The sequence below is a fragment of the Mesoplodon bidens genome (assembly GCF_964165515.1).
Source record: "Mesoplodon bidens genome assembly, chromosome: 5".
NCBI classification, from domain to species: Eukaryota; Metazoa; Chordata; class Mammalia; order Artiodactyla; family Ziphiidae; genus Mesoplodon; species Mesoplodon bidens.
Window position 1 is genome coordinate 114812704 of NC_138161.1, and position 17879 is coordinate 114830582.

The window sequence follows — 17879 nt, forward strand, 5'->3', positions numbered from 1 at the left end:
ACCTACTCCTGATCTGAGGGCCAGGGCAGCCCCGGTAACTGGCCTGTCCCCTCCTCTGAGGTGCAGGGAAGTATCATCTCCTTGTCCTCGAGGTCAGTGCTGATGCTTCTCCCCGGGAGGGACTGTTGGGAAGTCTTCTCTGGTCTGTGCATCCAGACTGTGCCAACCCCTGACAGACTGATGTATCTGTGTCTGTCTTTCTCCCCTACTTGATAAGGGACCATCTCTTTAATTTGTGTGCTTGCCCCTCTCCTGGACTCAATCCTTGGTCTCTTCTGGAGTGCAGTGGCTTCTCAGGGCTCCCAGCAGCACAAGGAGGGGGACCAAGCCTGCTGCTGGTGGGCCCTGCCTGGAAGCCAGTGTCCTAGGGTCTGGGAAAAGGTGGGTCCTCCTGGCTGGGCGTTCTGATGGGGGCGGTGGCAGGGGATTTGCAGCCCCCAGGTTGTGAGCTGAGCTCACTGCCCCTGATGTGCAGGTCATGACTCAGTGGCTGCGTGGTTTAATGGCAGGCTTGGATTTGAAACTCAGCTCTGCTGCCTACCTGTGTACAGGTTACCTTGGATGAGTGGCCACAGCTGTCTGACCCTCAGTGTCCCCTTCTGACCACTTGGGGCTGTCGCTCTCCACGGCACAGTACTGCTGTGAGACTTGTGCACTAATCTGTATAAAACACCCTGACCTTCCCCACTGCCCATGGAAATCCCATGGACAGGCCGAGAGAGGAGGTGGGTCAATGAGGTGTCTAGTTCCTCGGGCCACTGTGCTGCCCCTGATTTTTCCATGGTCTTGTGTACTTTACTTTTTAAAATTATTTTATTTATTTATTTATTTATTTATTTATTTTGGTCTGCGTTGGGTCTTCGTTGCTGCGCGTGGGCTTTTATCTGGTTGCGGTGAGCGGGGGCCACTCTTCACTGTGGTGCGCGGGCTTCTCATTGTGGTGGCTTCTCTTGTTGCAAAGCACGGGCTCTAGGCACATGGGCTCAGCAGTTGTGGCAGGCTCTAGAGTGCAGGCTCAGTAGCTGTGGTGCACGGGCCTAGCCGCTCTGCAGCATGTGGGATCGTCTCGGACCAGGGCTCAAACCCATGTACCCTGCATTGGCAGGCGGATTCTTAACCACTGTGCCACCAGGGAAGCCTGGTCTTGTGTACTTTAACTTCTGGCTGCTTTAACTACTCATCTAAATCTAGACTCAGCTTTGGTGCCACTTTGCTGAGAGAATTGGAGAGAGTGTGGCCGTATTAGGAGCTGGGCAGAACCCTTCGAGGGCCCCTTTCTGCTAGGGAGGAAGCTGGCAGTCCCAGTGCCTGCACGGTTTTTTGCCTCCCAGTAAAGACTGCATTATTATGATCTAATGTCTGTGCTGTCCCCAGAGTAGCCAGGGAAGAAACACTGAGTAATATGATTAGTACAACAGTAATAACAGTAATAATAACAGCAACAACATCGACAAGCACACACAGTTATGGAGAAGGCTGAGACTTGAGGGCCTGGCTCCAGACCAGGGCTTTGGTTAGTGTACCAGGGATGGCCGTGGGGCTTGAAGGCAGCAGATTTCAGGGTTTTCATGCTCAACTCTCTCTCCCACAGCCTTCCCCTATTAAAGAAAAAGCCTTCTGGACAAATCAATAAGTTCCTTCCAGTAGAGCACAGTGTGGTCCCATGCCCATCTAGGGACGGGTGGGGATGTCCCAGAAAGGGAGGCAGTGGGCTCCATTCGCCTTATGTGTCCCCTGCCCCCTGCTCTTCACTCACCCATTAGGAACTCCTCCCACCTTTGTGTTGCCCCACTGCAGGCCTGTCTGCTCTCTTGGGTGGTGACTTGAGCCAGGGTCAGGGGGCAGTTGCCCTGTGAGAACTCTCCATGGCTCAATCTAATGGCCAGAGTGGACCACACCCAGGTTCTGGATTTAGGACAAGGTGTCAGAGTGAGATGATATCTGTGTTGCCCAGAACTGGCACAAATGTTTACATCGTATGGTATGATTATTATAGTGCAACGGCTGAGGACCACCTGCATTAGAACCCTGGCTTTGTCATGCATAAACTCTGTGACCTTGGGGAAGTTCCCTAACCTCTCTGGGCCTCAGCTTTCTCATCAGGAAGTGGAGATAATAAAAGTAACTCCATAGTGTTCTTATCCATGCCTATAATGGTATGTGGGACATGGTACGCCCATGAGGGTCAGCTCTTTTTCAGTTACTATTTTTTCAGTAGGAACGATACCAGTACCTTCAGCAGCTCCCACCCTTGGGATGTGTTATGCATTGAATTGTCTTCCTAAAAGATGCTGAAGTTCTAACTCACAGTACCTTTGCCCTTATTTGGAAATAGGGTCTTTGTAGATACTCAAGTTAGATGAGGTCATTAGGGAGGGCCCTAATCCAATATGACGGGTGTCCTTAGAAAAAAGGGGAAATTTGGACCTAGAGGTAGATATACATTGAGGGAAGATGGCCTGAAGACCCAGGGAAAGGGCCATCTACAAGCCAGGAACACCTGAGAGAGTCTCCCTCACAGCTCTCAGAGGAACCAACCCTGCTGACTCCTTGAGTTTGGACTTCTGGCTGCTAGAACTGTGAGGCAATTATTTTTTGTCATTTGAGCCACCCGGTTTGTGGTCCTTTGTTAAGGCAGCCCTAGGAAATGAAGGCAGGGTCTGATAGGAGTATGGCCCACTGCTTCCCACTGCTCCCCTGAGCTGCCTGCCGCCTGCCGGGGAGAAGAATGGAGGTGGGACAAGCAGGCCAGGGTCCGGGGCCTGCTGTCAGGCTTTGGCTGGCTTTGAGGCTCTGGCATCTCAGATGACCTGGGCTTCTGGCCATGCAGGTAAATGGAGCTGGAGCCATTCGTAGGGCCTGGGGTGCAGATAGCCCACCCCTCGCCTCCCACCCTGCCTTCCTGCCTCTTGCCTCTGCTTCTTGTAGCACTCCCTACCTCACCCCTGCTCCAGACAGGAGGAAATGGAGAAAGGAGGTAATAAATCCCTGGAGAGGACAAGCCACAGTGGGTTGTAGGCCTGAACATCTCTGCCTCTCTCCTCGCCTGTCTCCTGGAACTTTAGCTTTGATCTCTAGTTGGGAAATGGTCTGCCTGTCTGGGGTGTATCCGTGTGTGTGTGTGTGTGTGTGTGTGTGTGAGTGTGTGTACTGAGAATGTCCCTCATTAAGCTTCTGTGGGCCTTGTGACCATGACTCATGAATGCACAATCAGGCTGTGCTGGACGGAGGAGACCTGTCCCCGGGGTGGGTGATGCCAGCTCCCGAGGCGCACCTCGGCAGCCCGCCCCTGCCTGCTCCCTCCAGAGAACGGGCTGTGCAGTATCACTTGAGGGAACAGACAGGTCTTATGTGTCTCTGTCTGCATGGCATGGGGATCCAGTGATGAGGAAGGTGCTGGCCTCGCCCACCGGGAGCTTGTCATTTGCCGGGGCGGAGCAGCGGGTGGGCATCTAAGACAAGCACAAAATAACTCTGAATCTAAGGGGAATAAAACAAGGAGCGTGGAGAAGTGCAAGCTGAGAGTGGAGGTGGGGGGCTGTGGAGGAGGAGGAACTCAGCACAGGCAGTCGGGGACGTCTTGTCCCACGGAGGGGTGGAGAAAGATGCAGAGTAGTCCTCCAGCACGGTAAGACCCTGGACTAGCCATGGCCACCAACTCTTTTTGTGGGCAAGGAGATAGCTCCTCTCAGGAATCAGAGGGGGCTCATTTCCCTGAAGAGCCCTGGCCATTAGGCCCACTGGCAGGTCTGAGCTACAAGCAGCCAGGGGCCCAGGAGCCAGGACCCATGCTGGTCACAAAGGCCAGTGGCACATGTTCACCCCAGGATCGCACTTCACCACCTGCTCTGTGCTCCCTCCATCCCGGGTACCCGAGAGAGGGCCCTGCATCCCCTTTGTCCCACAGTGATTCCCCAGAGACCTGCCCTCTACCACACCAGAGGCCCCAGTGCTGCACAGGTGGATGGCACAGAGCCAAGGCCAGGGAGGCACCCTCCCCCCTACTTCTCTTTGAATGGCAACACTGTTCCTTCACCCTGGCTCATCCTCCATGCCTCCTCTTCCTCACTTGCCAAATTCTGTCAATTTTCCAAGAGAAAAGTCTTCCCTTCGCTCTTTCTTCCCACTCCCACGATGCTCCCTCACCTGTGTCGGGGCTCATCCCACTGTCCCAGACCTGCTTCAGCCTCTTTCCAGGGCACCCCCGGCTACATGCTCCCCACCCCGCACACTCTTCTTGTCCACTCGCTTCTAAGGTGCAGCCTAAACCATGTGCCCGTGCCCACAAACCCCAAGGAACCCCCGATGGCTACATTATACAGACACGCCTCGAGCCAGCATGTGAGGCCTCACTTCCCGCCTGCCCCAGGGAGGACCCTGCACGTGGGTCACGGTGAAGACTCAGTGTACCAGACACGCCCTGCCCGCTCCAGCTTCTGGGCCTGTGCTTCTTCACCGCCCCCTGCAGCAATGCTGGGGCCTCAGAGGCTCCTTCATGAAGCCCCCCATGGCCTGTGAGGGAGGAGGGCTCACTGTTTCTGGCTGGCTTGGCCATCAAGCAGTGGTTTCCCTCACTGCCCTGTGGTGAGCCTGGGAAGAGGACCGAGGGGGAGGGGGGTGGCCTCTCATTGGTACAGCTCCTTTTCTTCCCTGGAAAGGCAGACTCACTGTGGCCTTTCTATGCCTCCTGGCCCAGATCATGCGTGGTGGGACAAGGAGGAAGGAGGGAACTTGTACCTTGGGAGATGCTAGGAAATCAGGGGCACTTGAGCCAGACAGGTGTGCTTACTGGGTCAGTGGAACCACAATGTGCCTTTGGGGTTCGTGTCTCTGAGGGGAAGGATTAGTCAGTTTGGGCTGCCCTAACAAAATACCACAGACTTGGTTTAAATAAGACATCTATTTTCTCACAGTTCTAGAGGCTGAAAGTGTAAGATCAAGGTGCCAGCAGATTTGGTTTCTGGTAAGAACTCTTTTCCTGGCTTGCAGATGGCTGCCTTCCTGCTGGGTTCTCACATGGCCTTTCCTTTGTGCATGAGCTTGGGGAGAGAGAGATCTCAGATGTCTCTTCCTCTAGTTATAAGGGCACCAGCCCTATTGGATGAGGGCCCCACCCTTATGACCTCATTAATCTTCATTACCTCCCCAAGACCCCATCTCCAAATACAGTCACATTAGGGGGGGGACCAATCAATTTGGGAGGACATAATTCAGTCCATAACAGAGAAGATTTGCCAACGAGAACCATGGGTTTGTATCTTCCTCATCATCAGGGTGCCCTGTCCACGGGTGTGAAAGACCTGATTGGTAGGAAATATGCTCAAAATCTCAAGGTCTCTACAAATTTCTGTGAGAGAATTGTCACATCCTGTCAGTTACCTCAGATGATGGGGCAGAGTCTGAGTGTCCCTCGTCCTTAAAGCTCCCTCCTCTCTTTCCCAATCAGATTGGGGTCAGGGAGGACCTTTGGGAGGCCAGCTAGGCCACTTCTCTGTGGGGCAGCCTGGTGTCTAACCCCAACCCAACGGGACAAAATGCCCTGATGATAAAAGTTCCAGAGAAGGAGATTCTTGCTGTTGGCCCTTTGTAGGAAAAGTCTGCAAGTGAGTCCTGAAGAATGAAGTCTCAGAGAGCTGTTGTGGGGGGAGGTGACCTGCCCAGCAAGACAGCGGGTCCTGGAGAACGCCACTCTCTGAGGGACAACATCGTCTCTGCTTCTGGCCCCCCTGCACCACCTCTTCCTTCCTTCCGTCCCTCTGTCTCCCTTTCCCTGTGCCCTCCCTGGGCACCTCACCTGGGTCCTGCATTATAACTTCCTGCCCTTGGGTGGGACCTTTGTCTCAAATTTTTTTTAATATGAAACATGGCAAAGTAGAATAATAGTGAGCTCCCACACACCCATCATTCAGATTCGGTAATTAGCATGACTTTTCCCACATTTACTTCATTTATTCTTTTTTTCCTCTTGCTGAAATCTATTAGAGCAAATTCCAACCATCATGTCCACGCACCTGTATATACTTAGTGTTTCTGAAAAAACAAAATGTGCATCCGAATGTGATCTCTGCCTCTCTGTGCCATCCCAGGTCAGTCAGTGATGCTCTTACCGCTCAGTTTCTTCACTGTGAATTTTTCCCAAGGGTGTGGTATTGGGTAAAATAAAGGAGAACTTAAAAAGAACAACAGTGTAGAAAGAAGGTGTGCCAGATTAAACCTGAGACCTGGGATTTGTAATTAAACTGCGTTTTCCCTGGTTGGAGCTCCTCCCCAAGGCCACAGAGGCACTGTGGGACGTGCTACCCCCTCTCTCTGGTCGCAGGAAAAGTAATCATTTTCTAAACGGTCCCGCAGACACTGAAGAGAGGCTCATTAGTCCTCCCAGGGGCCGCTGTCACCCCTGGGAGGACAAGTGGCCCAGCTCAGAAAGAATCTGGGTCATCTTATCTTGTACCATGACGATCTCCCCAGGGCTTTGGTGAGAAGTAGCCCGACCAGCGAGACCCCAGGCACACTGGCACGTGGCGTGGAGGTGTACTAGTGGATGGCAGGGCTGGGGAGAGGCTGCTTAGGGTTCTGTCCAGGGCTGATTCCACCCTGTCCCCTGGTCCCCAGCTGAGTCAAAGGAAGTTTGATGGTTTTGTCTCATTCCTCTCTAACGAATTTCTCTCCCTCTCTTGGCAACCGAAGCCGTGTTTACAGAAAATATCGGAGTCTAGAATAAACACTTCCTGTCAGACCCAAGGGCCAGTGGAGACCGTGGGAGGACTTGCAGGTCTGCTCCCTGTTGACTGGGAGGGGGCTGCAGGCTCCACTGTGGCTAACCCCTTAGCTCTTCTCTCTGGGGGTCCCAGAGATTGCTGTGGTGAAGCTTTGGAGTCAGACAGACCCACATCAAATCCTGCTTCCCGCCTTGGTTACCCATGTGACCATGGACAGGTTACCTAACCTTGCATAGCCTCAGTTTCCTCATTTGTAGATCCTCGGAAGGGTTGCTTTAAAGATGAGTTGTCAAGTCAAATCCCTAGCTTAGCACTGGTCCTCAGAAATGATGCTGCTTTCTCTCCCCCCTGACCTGGAGCTCCCATGTCCCTCTGGCATTCGGTACTGGACGCAGGGAATTATTGGCAAAAAAAAAAAAAAAAAATTATTGATACAGTTTCTGAGGACCCATGCATACAGTTTCCCATACATTATCTCATTGGAGTATCAGTGAAGTAGGAATTATTATCATCGTCCCCATTTTGTAGATTTGAAAATTGAAGCTCAGAGAGGATAAGAGGATTGTACAAAGTTGCACAGTAAGTGTGGAGGTGGGGCTGAGGTGTGGCACAGGCTAGTGGGTGAAATTGGTGTGGAGTGGCCGGAGGGCTAGGATTGTCCACCTGGGAGCAGAGAAGTCTGGGGGTGGAATGAGAAGTGGTTCAGGCCTTTGAAGATTCAGTGTCCCCCGCAAGTCAGTCTTCACTCACCTATCCTGGGCAGATCCTCCAGCAGTTTGTATGCCTTTAGCTGGCAATATACTGTCTGGACCATTTTTCAATCTCGCTCTCTCTCTCTCTCTCTTCCTCTCTGAGTTTTGTTTTATTTGAACCAGAGCGGACAGGGACTTTGGGGGTCACCTCCCCTAGCTCTGTCTGAGAGGGAGGCTATGTGCACAGAGGTGAAATGACATGCCCAGGGGCACACAGTCTCCAGTGGGGCTGGGACGTGACTCCCAGGCATTGCTCTGTCCACTACACGGCCCTGCCCCTCCTTGGTCTTTGCTGCCTCTACACTCCTTCGGGACAGAGCCTGGAGTTCCTGTCTCATGTACCCAACACAATCATGTTTAATAAATACTCACTGAGCAAATCAAAGGGGAAGGGAACTGCTTTCTGTGTCCTTTCTGAGGCAAGAACAAGAGATGCCTCAAGTTGCAGCCAGAGGCTCAGGCAGGTCCGCTTCCTGCAGTGGCCCTGCTGCCCAAGTCTCCGGAGACTGTGGACTCAGTCGTCCCCTCTGCTGAGAGTCACACTGGTTTGGGGGTGGTTTGGAGGAATCCTAGGCGGGTCTGGATGCAGAGCTGACCCCTGACTTGGCCTCCCAACTTCAAGCCTCAAGTTTCTGACGGGAGGCCCTCCCCGTGTGCATTTTTCTGGGGTTCTACTCCACAAGTTCTGTCTGGGAGGGAGCATCCCCCTCCCTCCTCAGACTGAGATCAGAGGCCTCCCAGGAACAGACAACCTTCCTCGGGCCCCAGCCCACCCATAGGCCTGAGCTCATAGCTCTGGGATCTCATCAGGGACCGGAAGTGCTCCTGCCTGCCTGCGTGCGATTAAGGTTCGGGGAAATGTGACGTGTTATAGGCACACTCAGCGCCTGCCTTCGGAAAGGTCACTGCTTAAGAAAACAGCCTGGTCCTGGGCTTGGCCTATCTGCCGGGAAGCAAGGTCTGCAGCTCCTCTCCCATAGGCTGGCAGCATTTCTCAGATGAAAACAGGAAAACAGAACAGGGGAGAGAGGCTCATCGTCTCCTGGATGAGCCTGTGTCGTAGCCTGTGTCGTGAAGTCTGCTTCTGACGCTGAGGATGTCTCCGGGGGCGCAGTGATTTCTCACAAATCTGGATTTAACCAGGAAACAAAGTCCAAGTCTGAGCTCTGATGGCCTGCTCTGGTGGCCCTACTGGGCCTCTGTACCTGGCAAGTGACGGTCCCCAGCCTTTGTGACAGGCATGTGCGTGGACGGGGCTGTTTAGGGCAATCATTGCCTGAGCACGTGACCATGACTGCCCTTTTTTGTTTGTTTGAGGAAGGATCCAGATGTTTCTAGTTCTCCAGATGTTTTTCGTGGTAAAGCTGAAGACCAGAGATAGGAAATGACAGATGCAGGGAAGGTGGGTCCCAGAGCTTCCCACATAACAGACAACCAGCTGATAATTTATCTTCCATGGGGGCTCAGATTCCCTCTGCACTGGACTCCCACCTTCAGCCCGACTGTTGAGTATGTCCCCCTCTTAGGTTTTTGTTTTTACCTTCTCTCAGAGCTCTCTTCCACTAGCTCTGGAACTGCCATCTTCATTGCCTTAACACGTCATCACAAGAGCCCTCCGGGGGCTCTGGCCCCTTTGGGAATCACTCATTAAGGAGTGCCTGGATGTGGGGGACACGGTAGTTGCATTATTTGACATTTATTTGGAGTCAGAGGGAGACACACGGGGACAGTCCTATCAGGTTTTTTTCTCTGTCACTCTGGTCCTATCCCTCCCATCGCCCCCATTTCCTAGTGGGGAGAATGTCTTCTCTAAGCGCCTGCTGGCAGGAATCTGAACTACGACAGGGCAGCCAGCCTGGCCCAGTAAAGCCCACAGGGGAAGCTGCTTTCTCTCCTCTGTGGCATTCCCCTTTTGTCAGGAAGTCTCCCCGAAGTCTAGCCTCCTTCCCTCTTGTTGTCTCTTCTGATCTTTCCCTAAGTGGAGGAAGATTTTTGTGAGTGGGAGCCTTCTTGGCACCTTCTAGAGATGAGGGCAGGTATCCCGAGCTCCTGGCTTGGTGTTCTGAAGCTTTGCTGGACTTTGTGGGGGGAGGGCGTGCTCCAGAAGATGGGAAGTTCTGTTTGGGTGGGTTTGGTAAGTGGGCCCACAGGCTGAAGGGACAGGAACTGGGCCTGTGTGGGGAAGGGTGATGAAGGCTCTAGTCTGTCCACCCGGGACTCTGTTGTGCAGTCAACATGGGCTGAAAGCTGTGCGTGGGCTCCCTCACCTGTACTGACATGTTAGCCCAGCTGTCCCTTTAGGTTGAGCCGTTTGGGGACAGGCATGCCGGAGCCCGGAGGCCTGGTCCCCAGGCTAGAGTCTGAGCTCAGGAGCAGCTTGAACCCCCTCCCTGCTTTGCTTTTAGGACTTGGGCTGAGTCCTGGGGGCAGAGCAGGTGGTGCTGGGCTGGCACTCTGTGGGAGCCAGGACTTAAAGCAACTCTGGATTAGCCATTGAAGGTGTTTGAATAAAGGATGGGCGTGATGGAGGTGACGAATGTAAGCGCTTCCATTATCGAGCCTTTCCTGTGTGTGCTTTGTGTTGTGTCCTTTGATTCCATCCTCCCCGCAGCCCTCTAAGGAGGGTATTGTTATCCCGGTTTTCCAGAAAACTGAGTCTCAAAGGTCACCCGACTAGTATGTGGTGGAAGTGTGATTCCAAAGCCAGATCAGGTGCAGGGTGTGGTCAAGGGCCTTGGAATAACGGAGGGAGAGCTGACACCTGGGAGATGGTGGTGGTCGCAGGCTGCTCCTTCCAGGAGAAGGAGGAGGAGGAGGGGAGGAGAACTCTTCCACAGGGCAGAGATGCCCCGAAAGGGAGTCTTCGCGAGCTGTTTCCTGGGGAGTTCTAGAGAGGAAACTCCCAGTCACTTTGCCACCCTTAAGAGTGATCAGCTGACTAAATTTTTTTTTTTTTTTTTTGGCGGTACGCAGGCCTCTCACTGTTGTGACCTCTCCCGATGCGGCTCCGGACGCGCAGGCTCAGCGGCCATGGCTCACGGGCCCAGCCGCTCCGCGGCATGTGGGATCTTCCTGGACCAGGGCACGAACCTGTATCCCCTGCATCGGCAGGCGGACTCTCAACCAGTGCGCCACCAGCGAAGCCCCTGAATAAATTTTTTAAAAATTAAAAAGAAAAAAAAAAAGGAGCTTCCCTGGTGGCACAGTGGTTAAGAATCCGCCTGCCAATGAAGGGGACACGGGTTCAATCCCTGGTTCAGGAAGATCCCACATGCCATGGAGCAACTAAACCTGTGTGCCACAACTACTGAGCCTGCGCTCTAGAGCCCGCGAGCCACAACTACTGAGCCCGTGCGCCTAGAGCCCATGCTCCGCAGCAAGAGAAGCCACTGCAATGAGTAGCCGGCGCACTACAATGAAGAGTAGCCCCAGCTCGCCGCAGCTAGAGAAAGCCCACACATGGCAACAAAGACCCAACGCAGCCAAAAATAAATAAATTAGATTAATTAATTAAAAAAAAGGGTGATCAGCTGTGTTCCCACCCCCAGCCCTCCCTCCTTCATCCTCCCAGCTCTGGAGGGGGCCCTGGGGGCAGATAGGGGCTTCCTGCTGAGCTGATAGGATCCGGGCCCTGGGCTGTGTGGGGAGAACAGTGGAATGTCCCTTTGCCTCCTCCTGTCTGGGGACCTCCGGGCTATGCGGCCACTGCCCTGGGGAGCATAGGTCTGGGGGTGGGGGAGTGGGTGTGGGAAGGGCTGTGGAAAAAGCTGGGGCCGTGCGACAGCAGACAGATTTATGATGGCTCTCCCTTTAGGTGTTTGCGTTTCCCAGGCCAGTGAGCTGGTGAAGAGAGGAAGAGTTAATCTATATCCAGCTGATAGATTAGCTCCTCTGAGCCTAGGAAACTTTCTCAGCTCAGCCGGCTGGGACCTGGGGGGTGGGCGGGGCCAGGCCAGGAAGGAGTGTCTTTCAGGGGCAGTTTCTACACTGTTAAGAAAGCAGGTGCTAGAGGAGCAGTACCTTAACCACTTGGAGGGCTTTCTGGGGTGGGACGGGGGGCACCCCAGAGTTTCCAATTCCCAAGGTTGGGATGGGACCCAAGAATCCGCATTTCTAGCCAGTTCCCAGGTGATGCGGCTGCTGTTGGCTTGGGGATCCCACTTTGAGAGCCGTGGTGCTAGACACTCAAATGAGAGTTTATGGTTACCCTTCCCTCACCCCACCTTGCTGCTTAGACGGGTCTGTGGTTCGGAACTCGCCCTCTCCACCTGAGAAAGCCACGTCCTGCCTTGAGGCCCTGGTTCAAAGGACACCTTCCCCCATGGCCACACTGAGAGCCACGTGCACTGGGCCATCTGTCCTCATTTTCTTATTGTGCCTGGTTTTACAGTGCTGTTGCACACTCCCTGAACACTGGGAGTCACTCTCACTAATCCCTGGGCCCCTGTGGTGCCTCGCACAGGCCCTGGCACATAGAGGAACTAGGGGCAGAGTGGGTCTGGCTAAACTGAACCATTGTCATGGTTAAGCCATTCTCAAAACCAGGAAATCAAGGTTCAGTTGGGGAGAGCATTGCACAGAGGCCTCCTAGGCTGGTTAGGGGCAGAATCAGAACTAGAATGTGGCTTCCTGGACTCCTACTTTATACTCTCCGTGTAGACAGTTTTACCAAAAAAAAATGTCATAAGCTTAAAACACAAGCTAGTTCTCTAAGTCTTTCCTGTGTCTACAGAGGTGCATTGTGAATATGTAAATGCAGTCTGCATAGCTAGAATTTTCTGTCTGCTGTTTTCTTTAAACTTAACATTTTGCATACTAATTTTCTTGCTGAGTGTACAAATGAGTGTCTTTTGTGTGATGGCCCTATATTATCTCATTTAATTCTCACAACAGCACTGAAGGTAAGTATTATGACTGTATTCATGGAGTAGAATATCCCATGGAGGTGATGTTCTGTGGTTTGCTTAATGTTTCCCAAGCATCATGAACATTGAATTGGTGTTTGGAGTTTTCACTATAGGTCCAGGGCTCTTTGTACCATCCCAGACCACCTCTTATATTTCTTTTTACGTGCCCACTGTACACTGTATATCATGGATGATTTGATCTATTTCTTTTTTAAAAATTGAGGTGAAATTCACATAGTACAAAATTAACCAATTTAAAGTATACAATTCAACAGCATTTAGTACATTCATAATGCTGTGCAATCATGAGCTCTGTCTAGTCAAAAGCATTTTTGTTACCCCCAAGAACACCCCATACCCATTAGTAGTCATTCCTAATTCTCCCTTTCCCCCAGCCCCTGGCAACAACTTGTCTACTTTCTGCCTCTATGGAGTTACCTATTCCGGATATTTCACGTAAGTGGAATCATGCAATATGTGTATTTTTGTGTCTGGCTTCTTTCACTTAGTATAATGTCTTTGCAGTTCATCCACGTTGTAGCATATATCATGTACATCGTTCCTGTTTATGACTGAATAATATTCAGTTGCATGGATGTATCACATTTTGTTTATCCAGTCCCATTCTTTTTGGTAACCAGGGAAATCCAAGGGCTAATGTTGGATTCTGGAGTGTGATGCTAATGTTTTGAGGAGAGAGGGGGGTCACAAGAGGAGTTTATTGATGGAGGCTGCATGGGACATGGGACAGTGGTAGGGAGTCTTGAGAAGGTAGAGTTGGTGGTCAGAGGCGGGACTGGGTATGTACCCTTGGGGGATCAAGGGGGAAGAGCAGGATGATGGAGCTTGGCATGGAGGGGCAGCTGAGGGGGTGTCACACTCCTAGAACAGAGGAGTAGTCAGTGCAGGGAAATGTGGTGGTTGAACTCCGACGATGTCCCCAAGCCTGCATGTGAATGGCTTCAAGGTGAGGAATTTTGATCCAAAACCAAGGTGTGACCTCGTGCCCAGATGGAAAAGGTCCTGGATTTCCTGGGAAACAGGAGCAATAGCTGTGGCCTGGCCTGCTGGGCGGGTGTGGGAGTGACAGGCTGGCTGAGCATGGCGGCGTATCCCTGAGAGGAGTGGCGTGGGACAGGAGAGGAGCGGGGCCTTATAAGGAACCCAGCTGGGCGGAGTTGTGGGAATGCCAGCTTGCTCAGCCTCAAGTCACCCGAGCGTTCTTGTCCCTCCCAGCATTACAACAGTCAGTGCTGATTAGAGCATTGTTTGTACCATTTGAGTGATCATGGGAGAAATGGAATAGCCCTGAGTCTCAAGAGCACAGTTTCAGGAGGGAAAAAAATCCATTTCCTCTCCCTGTCAGTCCCTCCAACTCAAATGAAACACCACTTTGCTGGTCCGTGGCACCAGACAACTATCTTCGTAACTGACTGAAGAACCGTAGGGTTAAACTTTAAATTTAAGTTTAAAGCACTTAAAATGTAGGTGTTATTATTATCCAGGTTTGGTGAGGCCAGCAGATCAGGAGACGGCTGCCACTGAAAAGATAGTTTGTTACTCACAGGTCCCGAGAGGAGAGGATGCGTTACGCCATGGGCTGGGGGGCCATACAGGGAAGCACAGGGGTCAGTGAGGAGGCAGCGAGAGGGGAAACGTGGGCAAGAGCCTCTGTTGTGGTTTCTGCAGGAAGGAATGGGTGAAGCAGGGTAAGCAGGCTTGGGATTGGCTAGTTTGAATAATGTCGGTGGGCTCTGAGGCGTAGGACTGTCCGAGTTACCTGGCACTTGTCCCTGGGGTGAGTAGGGCAGGGGAGTGGTGGGCCCGAGTGTGGGAGTGTAAGAGCTTGATAAAGAAGAAGGCTCACACACAGACAAGAGGCAAGTCATTGACTCTCTCTCTCCGAATTGACTAGGTAGGCCCCAAGGTGTAGAAGTGTCTGAAATACAGAAAAATAAAAAGGCATGATTGGGGGCTTCCCTGGTGGCACAGTGGTTGAGAGTTCGCCTGCCGATGCAGGGGACATGGGTTCGTGCCCCGGTCCGGGAAGATCCCACATGCCGCGGAGCGACTAGACCCGTGAGCCATGGCCGCTGAGCCTGCGCGTCCGGAGCCTGTGCTCTGCAACGGGAGAGGCCACAACAGTGAGAGGCCCGCGTACCGCAAAAAAAAAAAAAAAAAAAAAAGGCATGATTGATACAGTGGGGAACCTCAGGACCTTGTTCCCAGCACAGTCCTACTCAGGCCTGGCAGGGGTGCTTCTCCCATCAGGCCCTGCTCTCCTCCTTGCCTCTCGTAGCTCTCTCAGGTACCGAAGGAGAGAAGAAAGTTGGAGTCCTCTTCCCTGCCTGGGTGGACTCTTGGAAGCATTTGCCTTCCAGGGAGAAGAGACTTGGAAGCTGTTCACGCTGCAGCCCGAGATGACTGGTGTCTGCCTGTCCATCTCTGTCAGCTCTAGGCTGGCGCTCAGAGCCTCACCCAGGGGTACAAGGAGGAGCATGCAGGGGTGGGGCGCTGCGAGCCTCTGAGGGTCTGGGTCTCGGCCACAAAATCAAGGCCACGGCAGCAGGAAGGCAGGCCTGGGAGCCGGTGCTGGTTGGCCTTCAGGCCTTTACCAGGCAGCTCTTCTTTCAGATGCTGCTCTGGCCGACCAGCAGCAACAGTCATAGGTCACATTTCTGGTGGTTCTGGCATGCTCGTTCCCCACTGCCCTCCCTCTGTCATCTCTGTGTTGTCCCCGCAGCACCCCAGAGGCAGGGAGGGTCCGTCTAGTTCTCTCTGTGGTACATGAAAATGGAGGCTCAGAGGAGGCCAGAATGGGGGGCCCAAGCCCCAAAGCAAACACGTTTTCCAGACCCCTTGGACAGGGTTTCTCTTTGAGAGCCAGTTGAAGATGGAGTGTAAAAAGATGGAATAAGACAGAAATCTGTCTGTCAGCCACCTTCTCTTGCAGCTGGGGGGGACTCATGCCCAGATGAGTCCAGGTTCCGCTTGACTCCTCCGGGGACCCCTGGTTGTGTGACTCTCCCACCCCCTAGAGCTGAACTCAGTGGCTCTGGTGACATACACGCAGCCCACAGAGCTGCCAGGAGCCCTTGTCTGATGGGGGTGGAGGCTCCCACTCTTCCGAGCTGCCTTCCCACCTGGGAGGCCTGTGTGAGTGTTTGTTCTGGGCATAGTACACATTCTTCTCTCCAGAACACAGCTGGAGAGACGGGGCAAGGCAGGAAGCAGGCCTCGGTAGAGCACGAAGTCGGGGCTGGGGGGTGGTGAGTCAAGGGCTGGAGGTACCAGGAGGCCCTCTGCTTGATGCTCAGAACTGACTGGCAGCTCCAGAGTGACCATGTCCATCCCCTGGGTCTGGCAGGGGCAGTGTTTGTCCAAGGTCAGAAGCTAGGGGAAGAGGAACCGTGTCTTCATTGGGGTCTCGTGTTCTCAGCACTCGGGTGCTTGGCAGTGCTTGTTCACCAGCCGGGGTTCACACTGTATTTAAAAGTCCCCTCCCGAAGCCGGTAGCAGTGGCTCTCTGCTTGGGGCAGGCAGGGTTGTGACTCAGACACAGTGCTGATTGTGTCGCTTCTGCTGGTGCTTTGCAGTTGGCTGTTCTGCCTCATTCGGTGTTTCCTGGGTGGGCATATCTCTGTACTTCCTCACTGTGTTTCAGATTCTTTGAGGGAAGAGGAGTGGGTCTTACTCCTTTCTTGTAAACTAACCAAACTCAAACTGTATGCTAAATCAGGAAGGTGAACACCTCCACGTAGCTGACTCTAATCAAGCAGCATGTGAGAAGGTGGTGGGAGAGAGAGAGATTCCCTTCTGGCTGGAGTGTCAGAGGAGACCTCACGGAGGAGGGACTATAGATGGGTATGGATTCCACAGAGAGAAGGGATTGGATGCAGAAGGATAGAAGGAGGAAGGTGACAAGGACACACAGGAAGGAGAGGCCCGGGGTCCATGAGGGAGGCTGTGTGAGGAGAGGCCCCCGTGGGCTGGGAAGGGATGGCTCAGGGGTTCATTCTTAATCTCATGGACAGCGGGAACCCTTTGGGAGCTTCTGATTGATGTGGTTGGTTCATTCACCTGGTGGTCGTATGGGGTGGATTGGGAGTAGGAGAAGGTGGCGTCCTTAGGACGATGGAACTAAGAATGGGTTCCTCACTGCACTGGGACATGGCCTGAGTTTTTCCTCATGGTGATTCTGTTACTACCATCCCCATCTCACCAACGAGAAAACTGAACCCAAGTCACACATGCTATAGGTGGTGGAGCCACGAGTCAAAACCAGGTCTCTCTGGCTCTAAATCTGTGCTCTTCATGCTACTCAAGACTCTGCAAGACATGGTAAAGAAGGCTTTTGATTTCATTATTCATCGCATCTGTATTGAGGGATGCTTTAATGGTTTCTTTTTTTTTTAATTGCCAGTCTTTAATCAGGTAATAAATATAAGTACATCTCCCCTGCCAAAAAGGAAAAACTGTAGACGTGACTAGAGCTCCATTTGAACACTTTTCCCAACCATGGTCCTATGAGCTGCTCTGCCTTGGGATAGAGACGTTGGAAGACACCCTTGCTTGCATTACAAGCCCTCCCCTGCACTCCTGCCTTCTAACATCCTGCCAGCATTGTCAATCATGCTGTCACCAGGGTTACCAGCAGTCCAGTGCTGTCCAGCAGCCAGATTTGATCCCAAGAATAGTAACTTTGGGTTAGAGCCATGCTCTGCAGCCCCAGCATTCCACCTCTGGGCCTAGCCCAAGCTGTATATTTGGAGAGCGGAGGGTTGTCTTCCTTGCCATCAGCCTTAAAAGGTCCTGCTTGTGGTCCAGGCATCCCTCAGGTCCCTTGATAACCAGTCGTGGTTCTGCCTTCTCTTAATTTATCTGAACCCTCCATGAGCCTGTTCTGTTTTCAGCCTATCTCAGCTCTTAAGAGAGATGGGGACCAGGGGTTCCCGTCCAGCTTGGTAGGACACACTTCCTTCTTATGTCTAACTGTGCTTCTTTGAGCTCTCAGGGGCATTTAGCCCTCGTCTTAGAGGAGTTGGTGCACAAAAAGTCTGCCTTTTCATGGCCCTTGTCTACTCGGCTCTCCCCTGGGGACCCGTTCCAGCCTGGCCAGACCTTGTCTGAGGCATTGCCTGTGGATTCTGGGGCAGGGGCAGGCACCGTGGGGTCATCCAGGGTCATCTCAGTCTCCTGATATGTTTCTTTCTTTCTTTTTTTTTTTTGCCTGCGTCGGGTCTTCGTTGCTGCATGTGGGCTTTCTCTAGTTGCGGCGAGCAGGGGCTACTCTTCATTTCTTGTTGCAGAGCACAGGCTCTAGGCGCACGTGGGCTTCAGTAGTTGCAGCACGCGGGCTCAGTAGTTCCGGCACAAGGGCCCTAGAGGGCACAGGATTCAGTAGTTGCGGTGCGTGGGCTCTAGGGCACGCAGGCTTCAGTAGTTGTGGTGCGTAGGCTCAGTACCTGTGGCCTGCAGGCTCTAGAGCACAGGCTCAGTAG

The 17879-nt window shown here is 52.9% G+C and overlaps 1 protein-coding gene across 1 annotated transcript in view; it reads left to right on the top strand.

Annotated features, from left to right (window-relative positions):
* Positions 1 to 17879, top strand: part of ADCY5 (adenylate cyclase 5) — a 154173-nt gene that overhangs the window by 22301 nt on the left and 113993 nt on the right. The gene's annotated exons all lie outside the window — the stretch shown is intronic.